Source organism: Tachypleus tridentatus, chromosome 10, assembly GCF_004210375.1.
Source record: "Tachypleus tridentatus isolate NWPU-2018 chromosome 10, ASM421037v1, whole genome shotgun sequence".
NCBI lineage: Eukaryota > Metazoa > Arthropoda > Merostomata > Xiphosura > Limulidae > Tachypleus > Tachypleus tridentatus.
The window spans coordinates 130450010-130472600 of NC_134834.1; the positions used below are offsets into that span (position 1 = coordinate 130450010).

General features: G+C 33.3%; 1 protein-coding gene across 10 annotated transcripts in view; it reads left to right on the forward strand.

Moving 5' to 3' along the window:
• The window catches only part of LOC143230309 (histone deacetylase 4-like), a 150027-nt gene that overhangs the window by 20846 nt on the left and 106590 nt on the right, over nucleotides 1-22591 (forward strand). For 2 of the 10 annotated variants that reach the window (XM_076463594.1, XM_076463602.1), the window contains exon 1: nucleotides 13087-13797. The exons of 5 other annotated variants lie outside the window; for them this stretch is intronic. The gene's annotated coding sequence lies outside the window, so the exon portion shown is untranslated. Of the gene's footprint in view, nucleotides 1-13086; nucleotides 13798-22591 lie in introns of those variants that run through there. 3 more of the 10 variants (XM_076463604.1, XM_076463598.1, XM_076463607.1) reach the window with 3 other exon arrangements.

The following is a 22591-nucleotide window of genomic DNA, read 5'->3' on the forward strand; positions in this document are numbered from 1 at the left end:
CTAAGTACTAAAAATGAGACAATTGAATAGGTACTTGCTAAAAATAGTATTTCTATAACAAAGCCCGGCACTGCAGAGATCGAAGTATTGATCGCTATCATTTGGATGATCCAGCTTTAGTTATATGTTTTCTTTAGCTGCTGCTAGTCATTAGCATGATTTTTTTTTGTTGTTTACTAGATACTGTTAATAGCAAGATGAACGAAGGTGAAATTGATGACAAAAGAGGTTAAATGCTGTTTCAATTTCTCGTTGGTTTTAAGTTTGTAAAACATTCGAGCAGAGAGACAGTTAAAATATCATATCAAAACAATGAATAGGGAGCTTTAGTAATAAACACTATCAGTTCAGATAATCAGATACAACTAACGTTGTCATTGACTTCGTATAATTCAGAGTTAGTTTATCATGACAAAGTCAACTTCTGGGTTCCAATAATTAACGTGCCTTTAGGAATTTTTCGTGGATATTGAGATTCAAAACAAGTTAACTTGCTTGGATTTTTTTGTACCCAGTGAGATGTTATGTAAAACGGGCATTGTGGTTTCTTTCTTATCAAATAAGGTTGAAAACGCTCTTTCTTTTTAAAAATAAACTTTTAACTGAAAGCATTATTGTCATAGTTTCATAGGTGTAGTGTTACATAATGTTGAATAATTTATTGTTATAGTTTCATGGGTGTAGTGTTACATAGGGTTGAATAATTTATTCAACCACTTTTGTCAAAAGTTGTGGAATTGGCGAATCGATATTTTATTTTTTAAGTAAAGCTTGGAAGTAAAGTAATTAATTTGTTTATCAGCGATGTTATAAATTAATATTGAGAATTAACTTCATTTGTAAATAGAGACTACTTTAGTCTGCAAGCATGAAGTTTTATAGACATGCGTAAGGATATAAACATTTGGAAAGCTTAGTTGAAATAGAATAAACACATGAATATGTTTAAACCAATGAACGCTTATTATGCTCCTATGATTCAGTTAGTGGTAAGACTGAAGACTTGTGACACTAAACACTGGGTTTCTAAACCCGCGGTGAGCAGAGCACAAATAGTCGATTATGTAACTTCGTGCTTAACGACAAACAACAAACCAAAATTGTTCAGAAAATAATATATGAAACATGCATTTAAAGTGTATTTATTATTTTTAGTTGATTGGATGAAAAGACTTAATCTCAAATATTTCGTACAATGCCACCAGGAGGCTCCGCAACAGTGAATTTATTTATTCATGAATATTGTTACTTAACTGAAAGCATTATTGTCATAGTTTCATAGGTGTAGTGTTACATAATGTTGAATAATTTATTGTTATAGTTTCATGGGTGTAGTGTTACATTGTGTTGAATAATTTATTGTTATAGTTTCATGGGTGTAGTGTTACATAAGGTTGAATAATTTATTGTTAGTTTCATGGGTGTAGTGTTACATAGTGTTGAATAATTTATTGTTATAGTTTCATGGGTGTAGTGTTACATAGTGTTGAATAATTTATTGTTATAGTTTCATGGGTGTTGTGTTACATAGTGTTGAATAATTTATTGTTCTAGTTTCATGGGTGTAGTGTTACATAGGGTTGAATAATTTATTGTTAGTTTCATGGGTGTAGTGTTACATAGTGTTGAATAATTTATTGTTATAGTTTCATGGTTGTAGTGTTACATAGGGTTGAATAATTTATTGTTATAGTTTCATGGGTGTAGTGTTACATAGGGTTGAATAATTTATTGTTAGTTTCATGGGTGTAGGGTTACATAGTGTTGAATAATTTATTGTTCTAGTTTCATGGGTGTAGTGTTACATAGTGTTGAATAATATTACTCCTTACGTGGCTCTTCCAATCGACTCTTAACGGCCATTACCTTTGCGTTGTTACAGACGTGAAAATATGGAAAGTGTTTTGTGATAAAAATTGTCCCAGTAATTACAGGCCTATTATTATTACATCATTTGTGGGAAACGTTTTTGAAAACCTGGTAAAAGATGTTTTGCAAAGTCAATTATCAAAGTATAGAATTTTATTGGATAGTTAACAGGTAGGCAATAAGCACGATTCGTCTATTACATAAATATAAACACAGACCCATTTATTGCTAGATATGCTGCCTGAAAATTATCTCCCTTTTATACGATTTGTATGTATGCTTTAAAATAAAATCACTGTATAAACACAAAATTGAAATAGAAAAATATTCGTTTTACCTCGTGACATTTCGCTACTTTTTTCTGAGAGTTAATAATGAAATAAATAAAGTAACTGAAATATTTATTCGTATATTTTTTCATATTAGACCTAACGAGGAGCAGTTTCTTGAAACGTCGTCAGATAAAATAAATTTGTTTCTATTTCAACGTTGTGCTTTTATCCACTGACGTTTTGCGGAATCCAGTTCTTCTGAACATTGTACAATGGGCTTAATTCTGTTGTTCGATTTCTCATTTTACATGTCTTATCTTTTTCTGTCCATTAGATGTAATAAGGCTGTCTAGGTCTTTAATTTCTCTGTTGATTTTTGTGAAACTTACTGGTCCACAACAGCTATTGCACAACATATTCAATACGAGCTATTGTACACAAAATAAAAATCCTATAAAATTTGCATGTAAACTAATCAAAATTTGAGTAATTATATTCAGAAACAAAAAAGGTAATTCTCCCGAAGTTAGTTTTTTAATAATTATAAACAAGAATAACAATGTATTTTCTGTTATTTACCATGTTATATACCCAAGCATTTGTACATGTTCAGAACGTTTCATAGGATATTATCACGCACAGAACTTTACAGAATATAAGGAAACAAGTATTTTATGCAAAGCTACTTAGAATGTTGGTATGTACACACATATATAAATCATTATATACAATGCTATGTAGTAGATTACGTGTTCATAGGCGATTAAAATCCGCACTATAAAACAATAATGAACTTAATATAAACCAGGAACAATATAATAAAATTGAAATACAAAATGATACCTCCATTATAATTCCTTGTTGTCACCCTTAAGTCATAACGTTGATAATGGCTGTGGTCATGGCACCCAGAAGCGTTTGGGATATTTTATCTACCAGGCAAAATCTATGTTAAAGTTATTTCTAAATATTAAGTAACTGCCTTCCCACAACTGAATACAGACAATGAAAGACAGTTGATTTCGTTTTGAATTTTGCGCAAAGCGACACGAGGGCTATCTGTGCTAGCCGTCCCTAATTTAGCAGTGTAAGACTAGAGGGAAGGCAGCTAGTTATCATCACCCACCACCAATTCTTGACCTATTCATTTACAAACTAATAGATGGATCGACTATCACATCATTAATGTTACACAGCTGAAAGGACGAGCATATTTTGGTAGGACGGGGATTTAAACCCGCGACCGTCAGATTGCGAGTCGAGCTCCCTAACCACCTGGCCATACTGGCCGTTCGGAATTTTTAATTGAGCTGTTGTGGGTTCAAGTACTTAACTCCTTACGATTAACTGATTCTCCCCAGTCGCTGGCGAGTTTTACATCGGCGTTTGGGTTTATCTGATAGACGGAATGTCTTCAACATAGTCATTATCCATTAGACTTAAGAATGATAACAAGAAATGATAACAGAGGCATAATTTTGAATTTCAATTTTATTATATTGTTTCTGGTAAACACAGACACATATGCACCGTGAACTAGAGAACTTTACTAAATATAAGGGAGAGAAATATTCAATGCAGAATTAACTAGAATACAAATTATGGTATGAACGTCTTTTCTAAGCCCGCTAAAAAGCATTATTATATATTCATTATAATTGTAGTAAGACATTAGGCCTAATAATAATATCCTATGGCAAGTATAATTGCTAGTGAGGCTATATATATTGTAAAATAGAGAGTAAAAAGGTGTCATATGTTTAATTCAAAATTACCTCAAATATATATTTGAAGTGAAGGAACATAAGCAAGTAAAATATTTGGTACATATCTACCTCGAATATATATATTGTGAAGCGGAAACTTCACTGAGTAAAGGGGAATGAAGTTCTGGTACAGAGTTACGGAGGATATAGGTATTGTCAAGCTTCAAAAATATAAAGAAATACAAGTTCATTATTAAATTATAATACAGTATTTTGCAGAAAGATAAAGCGTAAAACAATATTATGAGTTTTCATACACTACTTGAATAAATTTGTATGGAATATTTATTCTGAATAAAAACTACCTAATAAAGAAGTAAATAAAGCGTAAAATAATATTAAATGGGTAGATTTGCACATCTTGTATGTATCTGATACAGGTATTAATTACTTTTCCTGTGGAAAACTAAATTAAATGTAAAGCATTAGCAGGTTCAGTGCCGCTCAACAAAGTACATTTCCGAATGTTCAGTTATATAAAATAAAAGTAGTTTTAACAGTATACTCAATAAAGAGTAAACAATGCAAATTAATGTTTTACACAGTTCACACATTGCTGATTGTTACATATCGTTGTAGAAAATATATTATCGGATAGAGAATTCGATAAAAGTGTAAGTAGTGTGTGTATGTATATATATATATGTCATCATGTATATATATATATACACACACATATTAGTGTTTTGAACAACTGACAGATGCTTATAACACTGATTTTTATGTAAAGTAAATATGGTATATATTAAATAATTCGATGTAGTGTAAACAGTTTATATAAGTAAATTGGAATAGACGACAACTGCCTGTTGTAAGAAACACAAATGTAGAGGACAGCGTTTCGAAAGTTTTTTGTCTTTCAAAGAGTATATAAAAGTGTTTCACACAGTCTACAAAGGAGTGTATAACTCTGTTTGTCATTATCTAACATAAAGATAGCATCTCCTAAAAAAGTCCATGAAGTGTAAATAAATGGTACACATAAGTGTTTCACACAGTCTACAAAGAAATGTACAACTCTGTTTGTCATTATCTAACATAAAGATAGTATTTAATGGAGAACCAAATAAAGTGTAAAACAGCATTATTTAGTACTTTTCACAACATATTATTAAGTATTTTACAATGTATGTTTTTTTTTTTTTTGAGTGACGACAGTATTTGCTAGCGAGTTTTTAGCATGGTATCAGTTAAGGGATGATATACTATAGATTCTACTGTATAGGTACGAATATCCAGTTACATTTTACTAGAATATAAATTATTACCTATTGTAGAACTTCAAACAGTATAAAATAGTGTAGTATTCAGTTTAATATTAGCAACAGAACTAATTAAAACAAGTACGAACTTCATATACTTGTAGTGAAGCCCAAGAAGATATTTTTTTTACCGTTGTGTAATGCTGGATATGTTTCTCTTTAGAAGCTAGTAAAGAGAGTAATATAGTGGAGATAGAGATAAAATTTCATTTTATTAGATGCCAGTAGGAATTATTTAGCTTATTGCGTAACTCAGACTAGTTGCTGAAGGCCACGTGTACGGTTGTGTGGCGTTCCAAGAGATGATAGATTAAATGACGATCAATTACTTCATTTTACAGCCGACAGAGGGCAATAAAATAGTTACGTTCGTGTCTTCTAGCGTAAGAAACACGCTAGAATAATCACGTTACATTATTACAAGTTTTATATTTTATTTTATGATTATCTTGTTAATCACGTTACCTTGCCTTTGCGTTTTTATTTATTTGATTTCATGAATTAAAATTTATGATGACAGTTAAATAAAATGTTTGTATTATCAAGTGTTCAGATTATAATTTTTATTCATTAACTTTATTTACCTATGTGTTACAACGCTAAAATCAGGGGTTCGATTCCCCTCGGTGAGCTCAGCAGATAGCCCAATGTGGCTTTGCTAGAAGAAAACACACACAAACACACACATTTACCGATGTTGACAAAGTAAATCACGTTATGACTTTTATGTCATGTTAGATTTTATTTTAGCCTCAACTGCACATTCTTAGATATCTAGCCTTTGCTATGAAATTGAATAATTGTGCAATAACTCTATGGTGAATTTGTTAATTTATATTTATAGCAGTATGCTGCAAATTATTCTTTCACACAAAAAGTATTTCATATTGTAACCAAAAAAACAAAAACCTTTCATAATGTAGACTGTCAAGTGGGCCGAGCGTGTCATGACAGTTACTGTTCCCGGAGTTTGGACTAGAAATGTTTTGCTCGCATCCCGTTGCCGTAAAATCGTGTTCTGCATTTTAGGGTTGTGAGTGAGTTGTCCTCCAGTAGAACAGCGGTATGTCAAAGGTAGTTCAAAAATTGGATGGGTGCATCTTATCTACTAGTTTAAAATAATAGAAGCTAAAATAATAAAAAGGGACATTGTTCTTCATGTATTATATTCATACAGTTCTTTAATTTATAACCAGTCTGCTACTATCTATGTAGTTCTAAAAGAGAAATATATTCATTTTTAATTTGTATTGATACGAATTTTTATATAACATATGTAAATATGAGACAACCACAAAACAATAGCACAAATGTTTAACGAAAATAAAATAAATAACAATGGTAAAATGAATTTCTTTGGGGGAAAAAGGTATTATACATTTATACACTTTGTAAAATTGCTGTATAAGGTCGAATAAACATATTTAATTTTATAACAAAAAGAAGTTTTCATAGGTCATATTTTTCGCTTACAAAAAGACATGCAAAATGTTCGTATCTTCCAGTTAAACACCGTAACAAATAGTGACAACTACTACGTCATGTGACCGTCTGCCGTGAATTAGAGATTATTACATTGGTGTGGTTTGTTTTGAATTTCGCGCAAAGCTACACGAGGGTTACCTGCGCTAGCCGTCCCTAATTTAGCAACGTAAGACTAGAAGGAAGGCAGCTAATCATCACTACCCACCGCCAACTCTTGGGCTGCTCTTTTACCAACGAATAGTGGGATTGACTGTCACATTATAACGTCTCCACGACCGAAAGGGCGAACATGTTTGGTGTGACGGGAATTCGAACCCATGGATTACGAGTCTAGTGCCTTAGCCACCTGGTCATGCCAGGCCTGGATTATTACTTAGACCGGAATTGTATGAATCAGAATTTTCAATTTGAACGACATCTTTTAAGAAATACTGGAATTCTGTTATGGCCATCCTTACCTAATTTTGAGCTACTGACTAGAAGGTAAGCCTTGCTGTTGATATTTTAGCGCAAAGCTACAAAATACAATGCGCTCTGTCCATTGCAGGGAAAATGAACCCCAAATTCTAATGTTTTAAATCTCTAAACTTACGCTGGACAACCAGGAAAGAGAGAAAAGTCCCCAAGGAAGGAGTATCTGTTAGCGCAAATGACAGCCATTCCTGTTATTTGGTTCAAGAAACCAGGACTTTTATCCTGTTTAGCAGGATCATGTTTATTAGATGTGACACATTCCACAAGTATTTATACACTACTAAGTCTACTTCTGCTCTATTTTTTGAGTACACTCTGACTTTATACGTAAAAATAATTCAAGCTTGAAAAGTTTGTCTCTTTAGTTTTATTGTTTGGATATTTGGTAAATGCACACAATTGTTGTTCGGAAGTAAGCACAAAACCACACAATGGGCTATTTTCGCTGTGCCCACCATGAGTGTTGAAACCCTCTTCCTAGCGGTGTGAGTCCCCAGATATACTTCTCTGCCACTGGGAGGGGGGTCATATACGGTTTTTTAAATACATATTTTTAGTAAATTTCAATTTCTTCTTAACAGAGTTTGAGTTTCAAAAATTAAAAGAGAATGAACATTTTTAAAAAAATCTTATTGAAATCTACATTATTTATTTTTTACTCTGAAATTACCCAAGTTTAGCTCATCACACTGTACGGTGTACACCGTGTATTTTATCTCTACACAGAAGACACTCACACCATGATATGTTAACAAGAATGTCTTTCTTAATAAATGTATTCATTATCAGTTCAGTAAAAAATAATGTTTTGTGTTTAATCTGGCCGTTTATTTTATTCGTGTATTCTAATAATTGTATTAATAGAACTATGAGTAAGTTAAAAACAAAACTGACACATTCACTTATATTAGTTTCCGTTTCGGATTGGATTCAAAGACTATAAACCCAAATACATTGTAGTCTTTTTTAAAGAGTATTCGAACGAATTAAAGAGGGGAGTTCACGTGTTATTGTAGTACTACACGAATAAGTGCTTAGGTCTTATAGTTCCGATTTGTGCTACCAATTGCTCGGATTACGGAGTGTTTCTTTGCAGTGTAACTTACACTGAGGGAGACTTTTGTGTAACATTTTAGGACTAATAATGTTTTATTCATTTTTAAATGGTTTTCAAAGTCCAACAAACATACGCAGGCAACGTCCGAGAGCTTATTTGAGCATGCGAAAGTTGCAAACATGTATTAAAGATAGTTGCGAATAGTATAGCATGCGTTGCCATGTTGAGAGGGACGACCGAAGATGTAGCATGTTGACTTGATTTATGCCTGAATGCGACATCCAGTCTCTATAAAGATGGTACCTTCTAGCGGTACATTAACATGACCGTTTGAAAAATCACCTCGAATTTTTTGAGGTTCATTATAGTTGCAACCGCAATAAGCTCATTGAAAAATTGAAATCTTATTTCACCGGCGGGGCGAAACAATATTTAAGCAGACAAATGCTACTTTGTCCAAGTAAAAACATACATTTATCACATGTAGATCAGTCATAACTATTTTTCAGTTCAACCAGGTGCTTTAGGAAAATTTTGTGAACATGAGTTTCATACCGCTTTTGAAGACCTGAATTTATTTGAACTATCTTGTTTACAGTCCAACGGGATGTTGTAAATTAGAGATGACTACATTTAGGTGTTCAATTACGATAGAATCTCGGATATTCAGCTCACAAGGTCTACTTGAATGATGGCATGGTAATTTTGAAAGTTGGCAGGCTAAATATTAAATTAATAAGTGTTATAAACTTGTGAAGTGGATTATCTGATGATACGGTTGGACTCACAGGTTTAATTTATTCGAACATGAATTGAATTATACTAAAATTAGAAACCACAGTAAACTTCAACCAATGATTTTACGATTGATCTCAAAATAACAAATGATTTAAGTAAACAATTTTTTGTCAGTTTGTTGTCGTTCGGACCTTATTAATACATTAACTAACAAGATAACTAATAAAATAAAGAAGTTTGAAAAACAAGTGTTAGATTCATTACAGAACAGTCTTTCTTTTCTATTGAAATGATAATGTATACATTTATTATTAACGACACACCAAGAAGATGTAAATAACTACAATTTTAACAAGAATGTCTGATATCCAGTTTAAAATGTAAGTAATCGCAAAGTGAAAAATAACTAGCATTGATTTTCATAAAATCTCTACATACTTGTTTTAATTTGTAGTAATTAAGCTTTATTGTTCAGAGTAGAAAAGGTGTATCTACTAAAACTGTTATTATAACCTTTATCTTTAAAAATGTAAAACTTGACTCGTTTGTAATCTGAATAAAATATTTATAGAGTCATACTGAAATTGTTTTGTTTGTTTTTGAATTTCGCGCAAAGCTTCACGAGGGCTATCTGCGCTAGTCGTCCCTAATTTTGCGGTGTAAGACAAGAGGGAAGAAAGCTAGCCATCACCACCCACCGCCAACGTTTGGGCTACTTTTTTACCAACGAATAGTGGGACTGACTGTAACATTATAACGCCCCCACTGCTGAAAGGGCGAGCATGTTTGGTGCGACGGGGATTAGAATCCGCGACCCTCAGATTACGAGTCGAACGCCTTAACTCACTTGACCATGCCAGGCCCCATACTGAAATTACTGATATTTTTCATGACGTGTTTAGTAGTAATTCAACCTCTTTGGAGGGGCTGTTAATGTAGCTTTTCTTTGTGCAAAGCTGCACAATGGGCTATCTGCATTTTATCCATCGTGGGCAATCAAATTTTAGATCTTAGTGTTGTAAGCCCATAAACTTAATGAAGGTCGAGGGGGTCATTAGAGAGGATGTTCTAAACACTATAAACCCTAAGCCAGCAAGGAGAGGAACAGTTGTACTGTTTGAATCACGTCCTATTCCATCCATATAAGAAAATAGCATATTCTTTAATATCACACTTATAAATAATTACACTATATAAACTTTATTTAACGTTTAACTCGTTTTTTGTACAAGCAGCTTCTTACTCTCAATACCTCATTTGTTTTCGTTTTAACCTTGCCACCATATTGTGCAAGTTTAGCTTCTTACTCTCAATACCTCATTTGTTTTCGTTTTAACCTTGCCACCATATTGTGCAAGTTTAGCTTCTTACTCTCAATACCTCATTTGTTTTCATTTTAACCTTGCTACCATATTTTAATATGTTGTGATATATTTCTTATTTGTTATACTTTCGGATCTGTTGTTTTGAAATGTCTTTTTTACTTTGAAATTTGTTGGTTTTCTTGGGGTGGGGGTAAAAAATGACAATTTTCTTCGACATAGATTTGCTTTTTGTAGATAGATGCAAGAGACCCCCTTTACATTCACAGCCGGGCCTCGGGAAAGGGAGGAGAGGCAGCGTCCTGAGAAGGAATACAGAGTATTGATTATAATATATTAAAACGGTTTTGAACATACCAATCAGTACGTTAGGTGGCAATCACAGACTATAAAAATTTTGATATTGTTTAGCATTACGTAAATGTTGTGACGATACCAATAATGTTTTTGAGAAGTGGATGTAACGGCTCTTTCTACCTAAAATATTCATAAACTCAGGTCACAAAAGTGTATTCGGATTGGGGATTTCCATTTTCCAAACTGGGGATAGCCATTATACCTAATGACAATGATGATAATAATAATAATAATAATAAAAAGAGAGTATTGATCATCTTGGGCCACCAGGACTTTCCAGAAAAAGATATGCAACAATTTATATGTTCGCCCTGGTAAGCAAGTAGTGCAGCGTCTTTAACGGGTGAGAATCCCCAAAAAGAAAGATTAGTGATGCAAAATCCGTCCACGAGACTCTAAAAACAATATGTAACATAATTAAAATGGACCCCTATCTAGAAAATCTACTCAAACCATGTGTACAAGCTGGTTCCATGCTATTCCATATGAAAACATACTGGTCAAGTCGCTGATGGATTTCTTGTAAACGAACTTTGAAATAGGCTTTAAATAATCGTCTTTCTCGTACATTCGATGAAGTTTGGAAAGCAAGCAAGGAGGAATGAGGTGTTTTGGACTTGAAGGTTTTACGAAGTAGCTTTTTGCTGAAAAAACTACGCTGCAGGGCTATTGTCCAGATATACCGTTCGTCAGATAGAGCGTCGTGACACCGATTATAACTTGTTAAGTTTTCAAGGCTATTAATATAAAGTATTTAACCTCTCTATTTATTTCTGTCATATGTCTTCTTAATATAACTTCTAGTGCGTTATCCACGCGACTTGGGTTCAGCCTCACCAGAACTTGAATCACCTGCTATTTGAATGTTTCTAAAAAAGTTATCCAAACGTTGTTAACTTCTATGTTAGCTTAACTAAGTGTGTTATCATTTCATAACTTATTATTTTAATGTATTCCACTTTATGTTATGGTTTTATTCTCCTCTGACATAATACCGAGCCATGCATGTTCATTATGTTTCTGAATTCTAACGTTTTTTGTTTTGATCTTTATTGTTTTTCAAATCTATTAAAATTCACATTAACAATGGGTGCTGTAAAAATGTTTCTTCTTTTTCATTTTTTCTGTAAGTAGTTTGTTGTATACTAATCCTAATCCTATTGTTGCCTATTTGTAATGTATTTCTTGTTTCATTTGCAAAACGAAAATTTGACACAAACAGGGAGTTCAAACATCGTGAGTCTCTTGCTTTTAAAACTCTGAACCGATTTCGATTAAAATTAAAACACATATTTAGAAACGGTTTTACGTCCACTTACATTCCGGTACTGCGATGTCTATAACAAAAATATTACCTCAATGTATTCAAACAAACATAAATTTGAACTATTCATTTACTTAGCGTAAAGCTACACAATAAACTATCTGCGCTCTGTCCACCGTTAAAACACGAACTCTGCATTTTAGCTTTGTTGAGTTCCATAAATTTATCGCTCTTCTACCGAAGGACCTAACTTTGACCAGAAAATCGCACGTCATGTGTGTTACAAAATACTGAAAACTTATATGTTTATGTTTTGTGAGTGTAGACCTGTGTTTTGAAATAACAGAATGTTTGTTAATTTACAACGCCACTTTTTCTTTATACTTTTTTTGAGTACTTAAAGTTATAGCAGATTGTACTGTTTCGAAAGCAGGTGGGTGAAATGTCACGATTATACATTTGCACAACTTCAGAAAATAAAACTAGGCCCATGCTTGCTAAATGAGTGCTATCACCTATCACATGATACAACAGTATATATATCCAGTTATTTCAACAACAGTTTTCAGTAACTGTTTTATCTCTTCCTCTTCTAGAGATTATATATCTTAACTTTGTATTTAATTCATCAAATCAAACGGTTTTATTGACTACAAAATGACTGCTTTAACGCCTATTTATAACAAAATAAATGTCTAAGTATTAAGCGCGCCACTAAACGAATAGACAACATTCACTGTATATAAAAGTTCACTAGTTACATCGGAAGTTATGTGGATATCGATACTGAAATAAATGTTAAAGACGTAAATAATATCTTTACATTTTGTTGGGAATGCTATTTTCTGAATGGATTTCTTGTGCATTCTGTGTATGATCTCTAAATGTATTTTGAGAACTTCGCTTCGAGTTGGTGTATCTGAAGACCCTTTAACACATTATTGTGTTTCTTATTAATTTGTGTATAAAGACGACCACGAAAATGTGATACCGAAATTGAAACAACTTGGTAAATAGTAGATATTTTATTGCCCAAAAGGAGCCTTGTCTGCAATGCACCGTTTCCAGGCAACCACCTCAAGCCTCCCACTCTTGTCACCAGACGACAGTTGCATGTACTCGTACTTGCCAAATGCTAAAAATAGCTCGTGTTTTTCGTTAATCTTCGTTCTCAGCTGAAGGTCTCTTGAGGCTTTATGCGCTGCCATCAACATAGGGTGATATATTCTAGGTGGCGTTGTCCGCTAGAAATGGCACAAGTGTAACAGGAAATTTTACTTGCAGGAAGATACTAAGTGTCGTGATGCCGTCAAGACGTACTGCACTATCCGGATCACAGTCTTGATATTGTGAAGGCTTGTTTGTCTCTCTATATTTTTCGTCAAAATCTATCGCACTATCCGGAACACAGCTGATGATGTTGTGAAGGCTTGTTTGTCTGTCTGTATTTTTCGTCAAGACCTATTGCACTATCAAACACAGTTGGTGATCTTGTAAAGATTTGTTTGTCTGTTGATACATCTCATGAATATGTACTGCACTAACAAAACACAGTTGGTGATACTGTGAAAACTTGTTTGTCTGTCGATACATCACTTCAAGACCTACTGCTCGATCTAAAACGCTGCTGCTGATGTTGCGAAGAGTTGTGTGTCTATTGAGACAATTCGTAAATATATAAGAGGTAAAAAGTATTTCATGAGTGTATCCAAATTATAAAATTTTGTAAATAACATAGGGTGATTAACTCAGTTATGGAATCAAAACTACTGAATGATGCACCGTTTCAGGTTTTAATATTACTGATAGATATTATTAGTGTAAATCAGTACAACAGTAAGTCCTGTTGTGTTGTAAAATCTTTCTAATGACGTCAATGGTGAAGACATAAAAGCTGGGGAGTAACTGACGTTACGTCTGGAAGATCAAAAGTGAGTCGTAGTTTTTACTACAATATTTTAAGTGTTTTTTTAAACAGAATCGCGGAGGTGATGAACACTTATTACGTTATCTCTCGCAGGCTATTTTTATACACTTGTATATCTAATTCATTATTCAGCGAAATATTTCCTGACAACGCTTTTCGTATTAATATTTATGCACGTAACTTCTCACGCTGGAAACAGCACATTGTTTACCGTTATGGGTTTAGACATGCAATTATATTGGAACAGCGTCTTGCGCACGTGTAATATGTCATGGCGGAGAAGATTTGTATCTGTGAAATTAGCTGTTTTTGCATAAATTATTATATCGTTTTTATTTTGCAAACACGTAAGGCTAGTTACTTCACAAGTCATAGTAAAGCTAAGCTATATTTGTGTAAGACGATTTTTCCATACCTGTGACAATTATTCCAAACAACTATCCGTGTTGTGTAGTTCTTGTGTTATATTTTAGCACCACATACTGTTCATAGTTGTTGCAGTATCATGTCACACACATATTTTGCGTGTTTTTAATGCATCTTTAAGTCAGTTAGATAGATTAATGTTTAAAAATAACATTTCCGTTAAAATCACAACGTTAAATCCGTTATTTCTTCTCATATTTTTTATTATTAGGTAAATTTATGCTATATCTTATAGCAATAGACCAGTTTCATGTTATACACTATACAACTGAATCAAACTCGTGTTTTACCATACACCATCAGATTAATCCTCTATAACTAATAATATCATGAGATCAGTTTAATAGTGCATAGTAAATAATTAAATACATGTGCAATTTGAGTTTGTTTTTTCAGAGCCAAATTACACACTCAGGTGAAATCCTAACAGATCTGGTGAAAGTTCATTAGTAAAAACGAAGTCTCTCCGTTATGGATTTTCTTTTATGCAACTCTTGTAATGCTCTTAAATATTATCTTAAGAAGGCTGCATTCCTCCGTCTTTTTTCTCTTGAAATCTCTGTAAACACGTACAAATTGGGTAAAAATGAGCAAAATTTTTGCGAGGGACTTCACGAGTCTGGAAAGTTGGCAGAAATGGCAAAGCACTTGCGCCACTTCTTAATGTGGTAAAGATTTCTACTCTGAATTTGGTACATTTAATGCATTAAATTTAATAATAATCTTGAATTTTGCTTCTACGAAAAAACTATATTTTGCACCAAGATGTAAGAGATATCCTAAAAATTGAGAAATACTTCTATAATTCTGGCTTAAGCGCTTATTCTAATCATAGTACAAACTGGAAGTTAAATGGTGTGAATCAGAAAAAAGCGACAAACTTAAGCAGCAACAATGTATATTCTCCGCGTTAAATGTTACAAACATAAAATTAACCATTAAAGCATTACCACATTAATTTCAAATCTCTGTCTCCAGCATATTTCTATCCCCAGTGGCTCAGCGGTATGTTTGCGGCCTTACAACGCTAAAAACCGGATTTCGATACCCGTGGTGGGCATTGTGTAGCTTTGTGCTTAATTCAAAACACCAACAGCAGCATATTTCCACATCAGTTTCAGATCTCTGTCCAATCTCTCTTTTCACCATCAAACAAGTCATCAGGCTTTGTTCAACATTAGGTTGGGAACACCCGTTTTATTTACTCTTCCCAACATCACAAATATCTATACGCCACAGGTATTTTTGTATTAATACAGGTAAAACATGATGCGCTTGCTTTTATATAGAAAAATATTACAGTCAAGAAATAATATTGGTTATATTAATGTTATATAACAGCAGCTAATACTGGTTTTATCTTATGTAACTTGTGTTAATGTTAGCCTATATAGCTATAGTTCATATTAGTTTTATCTTATGTAACGTATATTTGTGAGACCTACTATCGATTATTCATGCACTGTTTCAACTAATTTGTATAATTATGCGTCGCTAACTGTTAGGAATGGCTAAAAAAGTTTCAAAATTCGAAAAGTAGTCACCACAAGGCAGTAGTTCTTAACCATTGAGTCGTTAAGTCACTTTGAGTGGGTCATCAAGAACCTCCACTAACTGCCCGAAATGTCCTAAAAAAGTTTAAGAACCATTGCAATAAGGGAACGTTCTGTATCTGTTAGCACGTAAGCGTAGAAGAAACGCTAACAAGTTGTTTCATAGTTTACTAATACTAAACAGTTAGTATTTACCTGAACACAACATATAACGCCAGTAGTGTAGGTAGGACAGTAGTGTATGTTTCGCCTCGAAGAACTTGGCTAAATATTATCACTTTGACGTGCCTAACATACGCACAAGTCTTACAAATTACTTTTCTATTAGGTACTGAAACAATTTCATATATATTAGTCTTACCAACCACTCCCATGTTAAATATTAAAACAATGTCACATGCACAAGTCTTGCCAATCACTTCCCTGTTAAACATTGAAACTTGTAAATCATCCAATAAATTCGAAGATACATACATTCACTCGTGCCAATGCCGTTACTCATTTTACGACCGTCAGATACATGTAGCTTGTTGCATGAGAGCTCATAAACGTTGTAACAGGGAACAGCTGTCACGTAGTGATTAAGTTTAGTACCTCATTAAAAGAGACCATGTTTATGGGCTTGTGGAAAGTGGAAAGTACCAAATACGATAAATTTTAAACGGCCGATAACAACACATATCTTTTAGTTAGCAGTCTTTGAAACTGGGAAGACGAGACCAGTGTCTTACTCAGACTTTAGTTAGCTGAAATGTGTATAAACACAGCTGTGTTAAACTGCACTACCACAAAAGTGTTCAACATATATAGTGAGCCCCCTCCATAAGAAAACGGGGAGTGGCCCAGTGGTTATCATACCAAACTGTGAATTTGAGGATTTTACATACGTGACATATTGCATAAAAACAAAACAAAAAACAACTCTCTGGGGCGGTGAGTATGTTGTAAGAGTAATGATCATACTACACTATTCGTTCAGATGAGGGTAGCTCAAGAATTGGCGGTGGGTGCTGTGATTTAGCTATATTTTCTCTAGTCTATCAATTCAAAACTACGAATAGCTATATACAGATAGCTCTTGGTTAATTTTGCACATTATTCTGAAACAAATAAAGCCCTCCTAGGAAGATAGGCCCTTCAATTATCTTCTTCTGAAATGATTATATTACACATGTACTTCTGCCTAATACTACGTATTATCGTTAATTTATCTTGATGAAGTTAAAAATCCTAAGGCTGTTTCATGCAGCAGTATTTAAAATCCGCCCTTAGAATTAAAAATTAAAATAGAATAATTTGAAATCGATTTTTACTATGTGTTTTTTATGACTTCGTAGTTTGTTCATTTGCTTCGATATAAAATACACTCGTATTTCTTTAATCGGTTACTGAAGGTTAAGAAACTTGCAGCTTATCCTATCTTACCACTTTATTTGAGGTTGTACAGCGGTATGACCCGGATTTATAATGCTAAAATCAGGGATTCGATTCCCCTCGGTGGGCTCACCAGATAGCCCGATGTGGCTTTATTATAAGAAAACACATATATTCTTGAGGAAAACACTTTATATGGATATCGTAAAGATTAAGTTTATTCTCATAGAAATACCAGTTTCGTTGATTTTCGTATCCATGATAAACAAAATCACTGTGAATGTGCTCGAGTGAAACGGAAATTAAGAGATTGTTTTTAGAGAGTTTGTGATCAAGACCATAACAAATTGTAAGTAGTAGAAACGACACATTTATCAGTTTCCACTCACATTCACTCATATAAGCAGGGTAGTTTGAACCAAGGAATTGACGTATAGAAGTAACACATCAGTTTAAAATCGTGTGTAAAACCTTTCTTAACCACATTTCTTGAAGTTATGAAATATAATAAATCATCTTATATTTTTGCTTTCTGAATTATTTTATTAAAGGTCGTACATTTTAATTTTCTTAGTATTCACAAATCATGCACGTACGCAGGAGAGAGAATCGAGGGGGATTTGGCTCAACCTCCAATTTTTATAACATGAAACAGTTTTGCTTATATAGTGACTGCGCAACTGCCTATGGGTTCTTAACATTTTGAATGATTTTGGATATTATGTGAACAACCATACAACTGTTTAAGATATATTTCGAGCAAAATCACTTCCAGATTTAATCTCATAACACCTATTTTTTTTAAAAAAGTGTTCGCACAGTACGTGTTATTTTTAAATCTTACAAATTAAACACCCCCCATCTCTGTCAAGCATTCTGCGTTCAGTCCATCTTTCGAAAGCGCTCGGGTTATAAGGTTTTTATTCATTCCTATAAAAAATTATACATTGTGAGAAGCAAACTGAGAAGAGGACATTTGTTATTTTAACGAAATTGATGTAGTTAAGCACTTATATTTCATGTGAGTATGATATTAGAAACAATAAGAAAATTAACATGGAAACATATCATTTCTAATGATTGGGTGTATTTCAGTTACTAAATAACTGATTTTTTACGAATATTAAACATATCAGAAAGAATTGAAAACTAGCATTTCTATATGCAAAATGTTTGAGTTAAAACGGTGTATACGTTGAACATCTTTACAAAACTCGTGACCCCCACGAGAAAAGCAACTCCTAGATACATCCGTCTTGCATTAGAAGTGCACCTATGTTGCAGACATTTCCAAGAAACATAGGATATTATGCAGTATTATTCTAGGCTATTTTCTCACGTGCACCTAAACCTCTTCAACACAATGAAATAACAGAAGGCTTTATCCTTTTCTATGTTATGTTTATTCTCCTTGAATTACTGAAGCCTTTTTTATTCTCTGTACTATGTTTATCCTCTGTGAACTACTGGTGGCTTTACCCGTCTCTGTGTTATTTTATGTTTATCCACCTAGAACTACTGAAGCTTATATCCTTCTCTGTGTTATGTTTATCCTCCTAGGACTACTGAAGGCCTTGTAAGCACATTTTTCTAAATACTTTATGCACACGATTGTAGGTCCATGACGGTTTTGAGTACAGGGCCTTAATAACATATACGAGTCAAATAAAACACAATCATTACTACTATAATTCCACCAGTTACTACTGAGGTCCCATATAGTTATCTCCCATAGAGCACGAGCATCTCCCATATTTCATCTAATGTATTTATTCAATTTTTAAAACTGAGTTTTGAAACGAACAAAAATTATTTGATGTGATACAAATATACGGATCGGTTTAAACCAAAATCTGTATTTTCAGTGTACGTTTTTTGGGCACCTATAAATGTCACACAAGTCTTTCGTATTATCTCAATATTGTAGCCATTACTTAAGCTGTATATATCTATATATACACACACACGCATACGCATCTGTGATGTCCTCCGATGGTAAGTTTACGTAGTTACAACTTTAAATTCAAGGTTCGATTCCACACGGTGGACAGGGTGCAGATAACCCGTTGTGTAGTTTTGCGTTAAAAACAAACGTTTGTACACAGAATTGCCACGTTTGCAGCCTTACACAATGAATATAATCCTAATTAGAATAACGATATTAGCTAATAAAGACAGCGCTAGCCAACTGTAGAGCAAAGTAGCTAACCTCAGTTATAACAACATATCGAATTTTAACATACGAATCTCGAGATTCTCATCAGAATTAAGCTTGGTGAAAGAAAAATCACTTTAAAGTCCATAATATATCAGCAAAAACATCAGTTAGATGCGGACGTTCATTATGACTATATGTCATGGTATGTGTGAGTCACTTAGTGTTCCAACTACAGAGGACCGTTTATCTGGAGACTCGAGCGCAAACCTACAGCTGATTCATTCAATGATATAGCCTCCCTTGCCTTCCGCTTTTCTTAGTAATGCAGATCTAATGCTCACAGCGAGTAACATTTATCTTGCAACCAGATATTGTTGTTGTTTTTCTGCCACCTTCTGTTGGTATATTTATATGTAAGTTTTTTGCCACTGCATTATTTTAACATTTGTTTTTATGTCAGAGCTACTACAGCTCTTTTATTACAGAATTTAAAATCTTATAAATCGTATATATGTGAATGCAAGGAAACTTAAATATAGTAAAAATTTCTTTTATGAACATTCTAATGGTAGCGTTACAAAAATAGCGGTTAAAATTCAGTATATCTACGGGAGACGTGTGGATAGCCTTACTAACTAGATGTAGCAATATTTATTTCTAAAAATATTATTAAAGCTGAAAATAAATTCGTTTAACCAAACGAACAACACAACTGAAAGTATAGAATGCTTTAGAAGTATTTACTTAAATTAATAATTATAGTTAATGGCCCAACTTCACTAATAGTATGTTACTAGTTACATCCCATGAAAATGTAGTATCCTAGATTAAAAAAAAAACACGTGAAGTTGAATTGTGAAGAAATAATCACTTTTATCAACAACTACAAAAAAACTTATATGAACAACGCTTGACCATCCTGGCGTCGCTTCTACATCCGAGAGTTCATCTGCCCCATTCCTTGATCGATGTATTCCCAATCTCTTTGGACTCGCATGATAGAGGTGTCAGCGTCGATGCTGCCCCAGGGTATATTTACGTGTCGCTTGTTTTGGATTATGGTAAAAAATATTAGATTAGTGCTTTGTAAAATTTAAAAAGGCTCATTTACTAAGTCTCATATGTCAACTCGGAAATTAAGATAACCCATTGTCTGTTAGTACTGATCACAGACTGGTTTGGTATGCACACATACCAAAACGGAAATGAAGGGACACTATTATAAGAATTCATGTACGCAAGCTGGCATGATGAATATGGAATTAGCATTTTTATTTTACAGACTCCATAGCATGTATTAGAATGTAATACAAAAATCGCTGTTTGAAATTTGTGATTTCTATTACGAATAACAATTAAATTTGCTTTTCGTTAATTCTATAAAGCTGATTTATGTTTGTTTTGTTGTTGTTACATAATTAAATATAATAAGATAAAATAGAACGCATTTTATTAAATTCATATTGATAAGAACTGCACATGCCTTTTTCTATTCCTAATAATATGCACCCAATGCCGAGATTTTATCAAAGCGACGTAATTTGTCCTGATGTAATTCAACAACGATTTAATTAATCTTTTTTCTAATATGATAAACTCAGAAAAATAATTAATTCAAAGAACTATATTTAGATTGTTTCAGCTTGAATTTATCAATTCAAGTTTACGACTGAGCTCAAAAACCTTGTTATGTTTAATATAAGTTTACTGCTCTGTTGTTGTGTCAATAAAAGCTGTTCATTTATGTTACACGAAACTCATCTCTAAATTATGAATTTTCTAAACTTTTTATTCGTTCAGGTAAAGTTGCAAACTGTATTTAAAATGTTGTTACTGCTCCCAGTATTATTCCAAAACTGGTTATAAAAAGTATGTGCATAAATTAACAATTAAACATTAATTAATTGAAACTTTTTCCATTTTTTAAAAGAATTTCAAAGTATGATAATCGGGCATATCAGCATTAAAGATAATTAACTCACTGAAAAGACATGCTCTTTCTAGTGGTACAGCGGTAAGACTTACATGGCTAAACACACACCAAAAATACGTTTACAAAACAGAGTGAAAACAGCCGTTGTGCATCTTTGTGCTTAGCTGAGCAAACAAGCAAAACTTTCACTTCCATATTTTATTTGTTCGTCAGCCCATTATGTAACGGTATGAATATTTTGTGTCCGTGAAAATACATTTGAAGTGCCAAAGATATAAGAATACGTTTTTAGAGAAATTAATAATTAGTTGTCACCCTTATAATGAATAAGTGGCTGAATATCACTAATAAATCTGATACGGGTAAAAATCTTCCTAGGCCTAGACCTAATACGAATTCATAAGCGTTATCGTCGTATGCAAGCACTTCATCGCAGGATGATGCAACAAGTACTGAAATAAAAAAGAAAAGAAAGTATGATGAAAGTTTTATTGAATATAATTTTGAATAAACAGGTAATGAAGATGGACCATGTAGGTTGTATGTTTAATGTGGGATAGTGTTGAGTAAGAGTAGTTTGCGTCCAGAAAAGTTAAAACGGCATCCAGAAACCAAACACTCCCAATTATAAAAACCCAACATCCGAGTATTTCAGAAGCAAGTGTTTGCAATTAAATGCAATGAAAGCTACATTTTGTTCGTTCATCCATCAGGACAACAAAGGAGCTCTTATTGCTTCGGATGGATGAATTAACAGATGTCGTAGGTTATGCGATATTGCTGGTGTTTGTTCGCTATATTCACGAATCTAGTTTAGAAGAAAAGTATGCTAATTTGTAAACCTTTGCCTACTTAAACAACAGGCGAAGAAATATTTAAACTGATCGATTAATTAATGGAAGAACATGAGCTCCAATGACAGCTTTGGTCAAGTATCTGCACTGATGAGAATGCAACTATGATTGAAAAATTTTCAGGCGCAGTGGCACGTATAAAAAAAAACAAAAAAAAAACAGACATGGAGAGTATCCACTGCCGTCTTCATCGTCATGCATTTGCAATGAAATGAATGCCAGCAATCTTAATGGAGGTATTGGGTGTTGTCATAAAAATAGTTAATTTTATAAAATCAAGACCACTCAATGCGATGATCTTCAGTTTACTCAGTGAGGATATAGGAAGTTTGCTTAAAAAATTGCTGCTTCATACTGAAGTTCGATGGCTTTCTCGAGGAAAAGTGCTTACTTGGTTTTACGAACTGCGTGAGGAGATAGGTTTCTTTTTATTTAAATGCCATTTTGAACTTGCATACAAATGCTGGATACAGAAAGTTGTTTACCTTTCGGACGTATTT